Genomic DNA, 11,424 nt, shown 5'->3' with positions numbered 1-11,424 from the left:
CCACCTCAACTGCTTCAGCAGCTGTTAGGAGAAAATATCAGAAGGGATGAATTCTGGAAAGTACAAATTAAAGCCAGCTCAGGGGAGACTGAGCAGAATCCTAGGTCTAGAGCTTTTGCTTTTGGTAAGGGCTTACTTTAATTAAGGAGTAAATTGAAGCCCAGAGAGAGTTTATGCAACTTGTCCACAGTCACATAGCTGGTTTATGGTAGAGCTAGGATTAGTTTGTCAGTTTCTGTGCTCTTTCAGCCACATCAAGATGAACAACGTAACTCAGGAAGAGGGATGCTAGAGGTTAAAGCAGATGTAGGGAAGGGGTGGGATCCAACACACGCTGAGGTTTGGCCTTCCCCAGGCATGTGCAAACAGAGAGTGGCTGAAGCTCTGGAAAGGACACCAGGAAAGCCACCAGAGTTCCACACAGTCGTTTCCTTCCACCTAGTTCTGGGTTGTGTGCACAGAAATGGAGGAAGTGGCTATAACACCACATGGTGGTTGTGGGAACGCCCAAGAATTGGGAGGGTCCACAGTGTAAAGAAGTAAACTAAGTCAGATCCAAGCCTGACTCAAAGCAAGAAGAATTCTGCAGATCTGCAAGTTAGGTTGCTCATTATGACACAAAAATGCCCAGTTTGCTCCCAGACTGGCCAGGCCCCACCTCCTTCTCATCTGCAATTATAGCTCTTCAAGGTGGGAGGCTTGTCCTAGAGCTGTGGAAGATTCCAGGCAAATCAACGCACTACCTCTGGATGTCAGGTGAGCTTCACGAACACAAGTCTTCAGCCTTGGCTCATTAATCAGGTCTGATGACTTAGTTTACTTTGGAAATGAACGTGCCACTTACAATGTGATCCATCACAGACATTTCTACTTCCCAAATTCCAGGGGAATTACCTCTGGAGAACAGAGAAGAATTAAACCTTTTGCTAAACAAAGGTATTCTCCCTTTGTGTAACCAGAGACAGGAGATAGAATCTGAATGTACTTTTACCATCTTCTCTACTGGAGATGCCAATCGTTTTCTCTCTGTCCCCAACACATCTGCCCCTCACAGCCCTTCAGCAGAGGCCCTGTGGCCTTAGTGGCTCTGCCTGCAAGGAAGCCTGGGGTCAGCCCCATGATGAGTCCAGCTGCATACTTGGGAATAGGCAGCCACCATCAGATAATTAAAGGTCATGAAGACAGAGGAGCAGAAGCTGCCTTTGTGGGGAGCTGACCTGCTCTCCTGACAGCCCAGAATCAATTAGTTGTACAGCAGCAGTGAGAGGTCCCACTGCTCCAGGGAGAGATGGTGACAGAGAGACAACAGGTGAGCTGGTTTCACATGCTTTTCTGTTGTCTGCATGAGGCCAGCTGTACCTCCTGCTCTGGTCTTGCGAGATGTCCCCAGATCCTTAGAATAAATTCCTCTTCACTTCTGTGAGCTTAAGGGATTTCTATCTCTTACAACCACTTTTCTTAATTAAGATACACACTAGGCTCAGTCCTAGGTGGCGGGGAGAGGCAGGAATGTGGAACAACAAGGAGCCACTTCATCCTTTTGAAACAGCCTCCCATGTATTTTGTTCCGTCATACTTAACACCTACACTTATCTAATGTCTGTTTCACTTATTGGGTAGTTTAAGCACTTAACTATTGGCTAATCAGTCCAAGTTTGTTAATCTTTCCTAACTAGGCTGAAAACACCCTGATGTCAAGAACCATCCCATAGGCTGGGTGTGGTAGCATATGCCTGCAATCCCAACACTTTGGGAGGCCAAGGTGGCAGGATCACTTGAGCCCAGGAGTTTCTAGACCAGCCTGGGCAACATGGTGAAACCCTGTCTCTACAAAAAATACAAAAAGTTAGCTGGGCATAGTAGCACACCTACAGTCGTAGCTACTAAGGAGGCTGAGGCAGGAGGATTGCTTGAGCCTAGGAGGTCAAGGCTGCAGTGAGCCAAGATTGCACCACTGCCCTCTAGCCTGGGTGAGACAGCCAGACCCTGTTAAAAAAAAGAAAAAAAAAAAAAGTAATAATGAGAACCACATCATATATATTTTCTGCAACCCCTAACAGTGCCAGATATATTTTAGCCAATAATTATATTAACTTTTTTGGTTAAATGGCAAAGGCTGTAAATATAGAATCATGAGCCAACATGTTGATTTAATAAATGCACATTTCGTTTATTCCCTCCTTCATTCATCTATTTATAGAGTCACTGGTTCACTTGGAATTGGAGAGAAGCTAGAACAGTTTGAGGTTTCTGTACGCACCCAAATATAAGGGGATGTGAGAGTCTAGTACACAGGGATACAGAGAAAAGTACACATGTGAGGCTTTTAGGAGTAAAGTCAACAGCATTCTGTGACTAGAATTATAGATTGGAAAGAGAAGCTCATCAAGGATGGGAACAAATCTTACTGGGTTCCCAAGAGGGTGGGCATAGCAAGGTCCACAGGAGGGCGGGGCTGGCCTTAGGAATATTGCAAAGTGCATTTTCCTCCTTCTCAAGTTCTCAAGAAACTTTTTCTCTTGAAAAATAAACAATAGTTTCTAAATATAGAAGTTGAACCAAAATATATATTTTTCTTGGGTACAATATATGCAATGTATGTTTTTGCATTTGCCAGTTGTACCCAATAGTTGCCTATCTGTAATTTTTTTTTAAGTACTGACACATTTAATATATCCATACAGTCTGGTTTATGTTACACTGGCTGAAGTGCATTAGAGAGAGAGAGAGAAAGAGAGAGAGAGTGTGTGTATGTGTCTGTCTGTCTGTGTGTGTGTGTGAGAGAGAGAGAGAGAAAGAGCAAGAGAGAGAGCTCCCAGTTAAGCACTTACCTGATAGGGACTTTCAAATTTGTCAATAAAATAAAAAGCGTTTACTACAGCTGGCCTTAACAAATACTAGTCTCTGTCATTTCCTCTCACTAAGCTTAGGTTTACAATGGTATTTTATTTATGCATTTATATGATTGCCACATTTAGCAGAATGTCTTGAAAAGTATATTCTTAGGGTACTTTTTAAAAAGCATGAAATGTATTAACTAAGAACGAGGTTTTCTTTCTCTTGCTCTCTCATTTTTTGTGCTTTCTTTTAAAATTTTATGGTTCATTTTTATTATTTTAAGGTTCCTAACAGCCAAGAAGTTGGAGCCCTAAGTTACTGTATTCATTCAGTAGCTAGGTGAGACGTGTATCTTCTATTTAGCTAGACTGGGAATTTATTTTCTGGAGTGTGCTAAGATTTCAAGCCAAGTTTTGTATAATCTCCAGGACTCCTTGCAAGAGTGTAAAACTAGATTTGTCTGCAAATGACTAGTGCAGAAAGAGAAAAATGGATCCTCTTGTTCATTTTCTCCTGAAAATATTGATCAAGCCTATATAGTCAGTACCCATCTGTCCAAGACAATCTCTGAGAAGAATAAAGTACAATCTCTGAAGGCAAGGAACTCATAAACAGAGGCACTCCTGCCAGGATGAAAACAGCAGGTTTCTTGGGTAAATTAAAAAATTAATGTTACATGTCATAGTAGTAGACAGCTTAGAAATTTTGACCTTTGCTTTGGGGAAACTTTGCTCATGAGTACTGACTGTCGGAAGTGGCATGAAGCTGGGGTCAGGGGTTCCTCAGAGAAGGGCAATACAGGTGGGCCTCATGGAGGAGGTAGGACTCGAAAAGGATGCTGAGGAAGCATTGGCGTTAGAAGAGCAGAGAGAAGGGGCAAAGGTTGACCCCTGGTCCCAAGGAAGCAGAGGGCCAGTTAAAGAGCCCCCCCGCAGGAGATGAGATTGGAGAGGTTCGCTTGGCCAGTTTGTACTGCACCTTTGAATTCGGTGACTGCAGTCTAGTTTGATCCTCTTCCATGTCCTCTCTGTGTCAAGGAGTAACATGAATAGATCCCGAATAAATATAGTTGCATGCCAAGTTATATTTGGGAAGATTCATGTGGTTCCACTGTATGAGAAAGATGAGAGAGAGCAAGAAACTAGAGGCGACAAGTTAGGAAGCAATTGTCTAGGAAAACAATGTGAATTTTAGGAATTTAGATGGGATTGCTATTGCTCTGGGGTTTTAGATTCCAGAACTACACAAGGAGAAAGGATGGTTTTGAAAATGTGACTCCTCCAGCAAAAAAGAAAATGATCACATCTAGGTTTCACTTGGGAGGGATGAGGATAGACGTTTGGCGTTCCCATCAGACTTGTCCCTGGTCTCAGCTCTCTCTGTGGGTCTACCCCTGCCTGTTCCCACGTTTCCTCTCCCTTCTTCCCTTGTTCTGGGCACTGGAGCTTCATGTTTACCATCAATCAACAATCAACAAAGAAACACTTCCCTTTAGCGAATGTAGCAAAGACTAACAAGGCTTGCTGGAAGCTGATTTGTTCTGGGGTTTCTTGTCCCGATGGAGCCTCCCTCAAATCATCCTCTTTATCAAAGTCCTCCACGTGGGTGGTGCTGGTTTTATTGAACCTAATCTCTGTTCAGTAAATTGTTGCAATGTAGTAAGCAAAACAACTGATTGTCAATGCCAGTTTAGATCTGAAGTTACTAAGCCCTCTGTTTTAGGGGACAAACCCAGAATCAGAGACAACTGCACCCCTCCCCAGCTGGGATTTGCTCACCAGACTGAGCTTGGGGGATTCACTTCAGCCCTTTGCAGAGTTTCATCTGGGATATGAGTGCCAAGAAAGCCACTGTGTTCAGATGGTCCATGAGAATTTGCCTCTATACCCTGGCAAGGCCTGGGAACAGAGCCTCCCTAGAAACAAGAAGTGGAGAACTTCGGAGAAAAACTGACTTCATGGCTAAAACTCTGTTTTTCTTTGAAGGATTCTGGTCATTTTGTTAGAAATTAAGAGAGAAAAACAGATTATGGTTGGCTAGTATAGGCCTCTGCCACCGGGCATCTTGATCTTTTTTCCTCTATTATATTTCTTGAAATATCTCAGATGGTAGCAGATGCCTGTATCCTAAACTGAAATTATTTGTCTCTGGGCCAGAATACTCTTAGGAAATCCTAAGACATCCCATGAGCATTGACTAGAAAACTCATGATGCAATGTTAGAAACTTTCAGTTGTAACATGTTTTTAAATGTTATGTTTATATCTTTTTCTTTCCTAAATGTAGAATCTGTTTGGGCTGGGTGTGGTGGCTCATGCCTGTAACCCCAGCACTTTGGCAGGCTAAGCCGTGAGGATTGCTTGAGCCTAGGAGTTCAAGATGAGCCTGAGCAACACAGCACACCGAGACCTCTGTTCTAAAAAAAAAAAAAAATTATCCAGGCATGGTGGTGTGTGCACTTGTCATCTCAGCTATTTGGGAGGCTGAGACTGAAGGATCACTTGAGCTCAAGAATTCAAGGCTGCAGTGAGCTATGATCAAGCCACTGTACTCCAGCCTGGGCAACACAGTGAGACCTTGTCTCAAAAAGAAAAATAAATTGGAATCTGTTTGGAATTGAAAAAACAAAAGAAAACTTAAACACATAACTTAGCATCATTGACTTTAAAAGAAACCAACCAACCATGATAGCTGGTTTTGGGGAGAGGGTTAGTAAGTGTGTTAAATCAAATCCCACCCATTCTTGGGTGTTTGGTTTCGGTTGCTTCTTCTTTATGAAACCTTCCCTGAGTCAGTATAGCCCATAATCACCTCTTCTCTGGGCTACTGTAAAAGTGACAGGACTCTACAATTTAGTAGTTCGTTGGAAATGGCCTTGTATTATTCATCATTGTATGTGCTGTTCCTGTTTCCCCAACCAGATGGTAAGGTATCTCAGAAAGCATGGATCCTGCTAGACTTTATATGTTTGTTTGTTTAAGATTGGGTCTTACTATGTTTCCCAGGCTGGCCTTGAACTCCTTGGATCAAGCAGCCCTCCCACCTCAGCCTCCTAAAGTGCTGGGGTTACAGGTGTGAGCCACTGTGCCTGGCCTTGCTAGACTTCTTACTTCCTAAAAGCGAGCTTCCTTCTGAAAACATTGTATTTGACTGAATGAAAACATTGAGCATGGAAGTTGGGCTCATTTCAGATCTGGCTCTGGGTCTTCCCTTCACTACAGGAAGAGCTCAGGCTCAGCATGACCCAGGCCTTGCTATGTGGAGAAGCTGTGTCATGATAAAGTCAGTCACTTGTTATTGACAGCTTCGAGTGGCAGCGGATGTTCTGGTTAGGAACAAAGGCCTTGGGGTCAGCAAACCTGGGCCCAGATTTTACTTTTCCCACATATTGGTTGTGTGGCACTGGACAAGTTATTTTACCAATGCTTAGCTTCCTTATGTATAAAATGGAGATCAGAATAGTGCCTACCACTTAGTATGTTTTTGAGAAATAAAATAAGTTATGTAGAACCATATGCCCCACTTCCCCAGCTGGGTATGTAAGTAATATAATATTCCTAGATTAGGAAATTTCATAATCCTGTTTCTTCCTTGTGGCCTCCCTTCCGCGGTCCAGCCTGGATACCCAGAAGCACTTATTCAGTCTCAAGGGTCAGTCCTAGATCTTCTCACCCTGCTGGGTGTTCCAGGCTCCCCAGATGCCTTCTGCTGTAATCACATTGCTGCCAGAGGCTGATGGTGCTGCTAAACCTACGGCAGCTTGGCGAGCCGCAGCAGAGCCCTTGCCACCGTCCATGCTGCAGTGGCTCTTCAGGTCAGCAGGGAGGCTGTTTCTGGGTTGCCAGTGTGTAGCTTTTTTTTTGAGACAGAGTCTTGCTCTGTTGCCCAGGCTGGAGTGCAGTGGCACAATCTCGGCTCATTGTAACCTCCGCTTCCTGGGTTCAAGCAATTATTCTGCCTTAGCCTCACAAGTAGCTGGAACTACAGGCATGTGCCACCACACCTGGTTAATTTTTTATATTTTAGTAGAGATGGGTTTCACCATGTTGCAGGCCGGTCTCAAACTCCTGAGCTTAGGCAATCTGCCTGCCTCAGCCTCCCAAAGTGCTAGAGTTACAGGTGTGAGCCACCATGCCCAGGCCCCAGTGTGTAGCTTTTTAATAGAACTTCCCGTGGCTGCTTGGGTTTACTTTGGGTCAAGAGCAATAATAAATTCATATATTACCCCCAATGTGCTTGTGGAGAATAATGGGGAGGACACTTCAGCTATAAGTGTGATCCGGCCTAAGGTAAAAACGTTTCAATCAGGTCTTTGTGTAGGTGGAGTGTGGCTTTGTTGTTTGAAAAGATTAATAATGACAGGCCAGCTTTCTATGCACTGAAGGCCTATGGAGGATGGCTCTGAACACAAAAAAAAATATGAACAACAACAAGAACAACAATTTGTCTCTATCTTGCTTAAATGCAGCTAGGGGAATAATTATAGATGACATGGCATTTAGGCACAATGTTTCTTTTCCTTAAGATTGGGGTTTGTGTGTGTGTTGCAATCCTTGACCACCAGAAGAATGAGGAGGCACAGCATTGCCTCACACAGATGGCTGGTCTTGGAAAAAGACCAGACCTGGAGTACCAACACCTCTTCGGGGCTGTCTTCTGGAAATGCCTCAGTGTTATCCTAGACTGAATCTCCTGAACAGACAGGCCGTGCTGGTTGGCCAACACACGTCCTTTAACTACGTGGCCAAAGTCTTTGCCACTTACTCTGTGGTTAAAACGTAAACAGAAAGTCAAAAGGTAGGATCACAGGCCAGGCATGGTGGCTCATGCCTGTAATCCCAGCACTTTGGGAGGCTAAGGCAGGAGGATCATTTGAGTCTAGGAGTTTGAGACCAGCCGGGGCAACATGGTGAGATCCCATCTCTACAATAAATTTTTAAGTCACCCTGGCCTAGTGGCATGCACCTGTAGTCCCCACTACTCAGGAGGCTGAGGTGGGAAGATTGCTTGAGCTTGGGAGTTCGAGGCTGCAGTGAGCTGTTACCACGCCCCTGCACTCCAGCCTGGGTGACAGAGTGAGACTCTGTCTTGAAAAGAAAAAAAAAAAGTAATATCACAATGTACATATCCCGACAAACTCCCTGCTTTCTGCTTAGGAAGACTGAGGAGGAATTGGCAACACAGAATCATGCAGCAGCAAGAATCCATGGTTGTACTTATAAAGCAGCCTTTTGAATTAGGTGGGTGGGGTGGGTTGAGAGTCACAGAGGCCTGGTTCCAGCCTGCTGGTCTTCTGTCACACTGACCTCTGTGATCCTGAATGAAGAGACGTGGGTCTTCCCCGAGTTAGATGACCAGTGTGAGTGATTTGCTGGGCCCGGTTTATGTGGATTGGTAGCATAGAGTCAGAGTGAGATCAAATTGTACAGTAAGGTGGTGATTGTAGCAGAAACATAAACAAAGAGCCCTGGCTGATGAAGAGCCTTCCAACAGAGGTGGCTTAAATACTCCTTCCCCAGCAACACTATCTACAGGACAGAGTAACACACAGCAGTATGTTTCCACAGGCCAAGGGAAGTCTAACCCCTATGGATAGAAGATGGGTTTTTCCTAAAGGCAAACCTTCCTAAGGGAAAAATGGAGAAGAATGACCCTCAAGACAGGAAGCAGAATTAGGGATTGGGTGTGAATTATGTGAATTTTGTTTCCCTTTCCTTGGACTCTGGAAATGGCCCAATTTAGTGCCAGGTTTTAAGTTTTTGTCCTGTGTGTTATATCCTCTAGTCACCCCAAGTCCTTCACTAGCGACTATTTACATCTGCAGCCTGGCGTGATGATGCTGTGGGGAAATGAGGGACAGAGCAGAGCTGGCCATGGGGGCTATATTTGTCCATTTTCTGCTGCTATAACAGAATACCACACAGTAGGTAATTGGTAAAAAAAAAATGTTGATTTGGTTCATAGTTCTAGAGGCTGGAAAGTCCAAGAACATGGCACTGGCATCTGACAAGGATCACCCCATGGTAGAGGGGCAGAAGGATTATGAGTGTGCAAGACACGGATTAAATCAAGCTAAACTCATAGTTTTATGAAAACCTCACTTCTGTGATAACTAACCCATTAATAACAGCATTAATCCATTCATGAGCGCAGAGCCCTTATGGCCTAATCACTTCTTAAAAGTCCCACCTCTGAATACCATCACAATAGCAATTGAATTTCAACATGAGTTTTAGAGAAGACATTCAGACCATAGTAGGATCATAGCTTGCTCCATGTCACCCTGCTATGAAGCCAGCAGCAAAGTCAGGGCAAGCCAAGGATGGAAGGAGCCCATGATACAGAGGAGCATGGCCTGACTCATGAACAGGCATTTGTATGTAAGTATAGATATGTCTCACAAATACAGCAGAGGAAGGAACCCTTGCTGGGGAAAGAGGTGAGCACTCTGTAAGGTTAATGGGAATTTGTTTCCTTTTTTTTTTTTTTTTTTCTGAGCAGCCCCTCTTTTAGGAAGGAAGTCTATTATTCCCAACTCCTGATGGCAGACTTAAAGCCTCACAGGTCTGAATAGATATTCCCCTTGGATATTCAACTTATGGGGAACAGCCAGCTCAACAGTGAACCTCTAATCTCATGGTGAATTATTTAAATCTGAGAATCAATTCAAGTCTTATTTTGAGTACCCTAGTCCATCCAATATCTTTTAATAATTTTGAATCTCAAAAAAAGAAGGAAATTGTCCTTATGTAAAAGTTGGTATGTAAACAAGTGGTTATAAACAGGTTGGTATGTAAACAAGTGGTTGGTCTATAAACAAGTGGTTATTTATATACTATTGAATACTATATACATCAACAGTATATAAATAATAGTCCTGGCCAAGGCAAAGACATAATCTGTTGCTGTCTTCTGCTGGAAAAGAGAATTGCTCTTACCAGAATTAAGGACTGTGCTCCCAAGGTGAATTAATATTTTTACCCCTATAGACTAAAAACTGTCAATAACTTCCAAAAGCAAAAAACAAAACAAAAGCAAAAAACCCCTTAATGTCCTTTCTGTCCGTGGTGCCCAATTACTTGCACCTGCACACGGCATGAACTCATTGTTGGTGCTGCCAGTGTTCCAACCCCTTCTACTGAACCCTGCAATGCCCTCAGAGCCTGCTGCTCTTCTTTAGTTCACCTGGCAATTAATATTATGATGTTGAAAACACCACCATTCATTAAGAGTGGAGGGGTACAGCACCATTGCTTCCAATGCCGATGGTCTGTGGTAGAGACTACAAGTGGTCCACCTATTTCCATTCTTTCACTTTTGTGCACAGTAACAAAATCCCCAATATTTTTTAAGGCACGTGGCCATCGAGGGTACAGTGTGACTGTCTGTGCTTTCCTTGCAGTTAGATGTGGGCATAAGATGACATTCTGGCCAATGGGTTGTGAACAAATGTGATGAGGCCATCTGCCAGGTTGTGTCCATGAGAGGAAAGTGTATACCCCCTTTGCCCTTTCTCCTTTCATAGGAGGACAAGTTGCAGAAGAACCCAATCTTCTAGGGAAGCCGAGCAGCCAAGTCAAGGAAATCTGGGTTTCTGACACCAGTACCCAATGGCAGAAGTTCCCAGACACTCTCGTTTCATAGCATAGTGTCACCATAATTTTTTCACATTGACCCTAGGCCAAAAGTATGCCTAAAAATTCTGTTTTTAGGCAGTTGTATCCAAGCAATTTACTATGTCCTAACAACTTAGAAGTCAGTTAAAAAAATTAGTTGAAATACATTGAAAGAAAAAATACTCTCATTTGTATTCTTTTTTTTCCTCTTACTTTTTTTTTTTTTTGAGACAGAGTCTCGCACTTTCACCCAGGCTGGAGTGCAGTGGCGCGATCTTGGCTCACTGCAAGCTCTGCCTCCTGGGTTCACGCCATTCTCCTGCCTCAGCCTCCCGAGTAGCTGGGACTACAGGTTCCCGCCACCACACCCGGCCAATTTTTTTGTATTTTTAGTAGAGACGGGGTTGCACTGTGTTAGCCAGGATGGTCTCGATCTCCTGACCTCGTGATCCGCCCACCTCGCCCCCGCAAAGTGCTGGAATTACGGGCATGAGCCACCGCACCCGGCGCTTATTTCTATTCTTAAATAACCACAGTCACTTACTAGTGGGATGCGTGCACCTGTTGAGCACTGCACAACTCTCAAACCTTGGGATCACATTGGGTAATAGTACTATCATTTACTTGTATTTTATCAGATGAACCACTGAAAACCCAGCTTTGCAAAGGTATGATATCATCAAAGAGAATGTAACAAGATCTAAAGTTTGAACTCCAAATTACCTCAAGCTAGTAGTCTGACAAACGTCAAGGTATCACTGAATTATCTTTGAATAAGAAAAATTTACCATGGTATCATGTGGTACCTGGGTGCATAGTTTGGGAACCATGTCTGTGAAGCAACTATACTAGCTCTGGACTGTTTATATAAGAGGAAAATAAACCTACTGTCTTCAAACCACTATGATTTCAGAGCTTTAAGAGCACACTAATCTTATCTAATATAAGGTTTAAACTATTAAGACAAAAAT

Source organism: Mandrillus leucophaeus, unplaced genomic scaffold (genome assembly GCF_000951045.1).
Source record: "Mandrillus leucophaeus isolate KB7577 unplaced genomic scaffold, Mleu.le_1.0 Scaffold597, whole genome shotgun sequence".
Classification (NCBI taxonomy): domain Eukaryota; kingdom Metazoa; phylum Chordata; class Mammalia; order Primates; family Cercopithecidae; genus Mandrillus; species Mandrillus leucophaeus.
This window is presented reverse-complemented; position numbering follows the sequence as displayed.